General features: G+C 49.6%; 1 pseudogene; it reads left to right on the forward strand.

Annotated features, from left to right (window-relative positions):
• The first annotated feature begins 341 nt into the window (after positions 1–341).
• LOC149748497 (charged multivesicular body protein 3 pseudogene) lies at positions 342–1,066 on the forward strand (annotated as a pseudogene).
• Positions 1,067–1,469: the final 403 nt, after the last annotated feature.

The following is a 1,469-nucleotide window of genomic DNA, read 5'->3' on the forward strand; positions in this document are numbered from 1 at the left end:
CTTCTTATAAGGATATCAGTCCTCTTGGATTAGGGGCCACCCCAATGACCTCATTTTAACTTAATTACCTCTTTAAAGATCCTATCTCCAAATACAGACACCTTCTGAGGTAATATGGGTTAGCCCTTCAACACATGAATTCTGGGGGGACAGAATTTGGTCATAACCGCCATGTCTCAGCAGGGGCCTTGTCTTGCCTGCTCCCCTGGTTACTCCAAGCCTGCAGCCTGCAGGTCCTGGCTGTCCCACCTCCTCCCTCCATGGCCCCATTACATTCTGAGTAGCTCGTTCTTTCACTGACAATCAGGCTTACCCAGAGCCAGTTAAAGAGCTGTTCAGTGATGGTCATGGAAGATAAGAAGGGAAAGAGAGTAGCCAACGGGAAACCAGGAGGTATCCAAAGGGAGGAAGAAAATGTGAAACGACCCGGGAAAGATGCTACTAAGAAGGGCTAGAGGACATCTGTGCGCTTCTAGCCAAGGAGACGATGGGCTGGAAGAAGGCTGTGAGCGAGCACCGAGCAGCAAAAGCTCACCTGAACTCTGTGCTTGTGAGGACGAAGAACCAGCCCAGGGTCTGCACGTGACCAGTTCTCTGCAGAAGAGCACGGAATTGATGGAGGCCATGCAGAGTCTTACGAAGATCTCAGAAATCCAGGCTGCCCTGAGGGAGCCGTGGAGTTATGACAGAGACGGGGATCCTGGAAGAGTGTTCCAGGACACTTTTGAAAGCATAAACAGGAAGAAGTGGAAGAAGTGGAAATGGAAATTGACAAAACTGTGTTTGACATTATAGGAGGGCCTTGGGCAAAGCACCTGGTAAAGGGACTGAGACCCTTCCAGAGCCTGGACCTGCAGGAGCGATAGGGACTCAGAAGGGGAGGCGGAGGGGGCGCAGAGGTGCTGTAGGCCGTGCAGCATCCCTCCCCTCACCACGCTCCACAGTGAGTGGCCAGCAGCTGTGCCCACCCACAGTCACTCTGAAGCAGCCATCCTTTCCTGCACCTCCGTCATGAGGCATTGCATTCTGGAGAAGGTTCTCTGCTAATATAACTCCTCTGTCCGCAGAGGTTGTGAGAGGCTATCTTAGGTCTCAGAGGGATTGTTCTTGTGAGGGGTGATGTAATTAAGTGCGTTATTTTTATGGGGATAAACAGAAGCCTCTTGCTGTGGGAAGGGCAAAGAATTCTGTCTCAGCACAAAATACTTCTGAGGATAGAGTTGATTGCCTGAAAGTTGAGAACGCTGCACCTAGTTCCAGTCCGTTAAACACTATATCAATGGCTTTTAATACATTTCTGCTTTACAAAAAAGCAGTGGTCCCCAGGAGTAGCTGTGCTCTACCTGAATCTGGTCACAGCGTGAATATTCCAGGTGCCCAGCATATAGTAAACAGTAAAGAATGATAATGGTATCAGCAGTGATGGTAAGAGTTGATGTTATTGTTCTGCCTCTAGTGTTCAGTCTAGG

Source organism: Delphinapterus leucas, chromosome 8 (genome assembly GCF_059928025.1).
Source record: "Delphinapterus leucas isolate spDelLeu-1000000601 "Yukka" chromosome 8, BTC_Dleu_Yukka2, whole genome shotgun sequence".
NCBI classification, from domain to species: domain Eukaryota; kingdom Metazoa; phylum Chordata; class Mammalia; order Artiodactyla; family Monodontidae; genus Delphinapterus; species Delphinapterus leucas.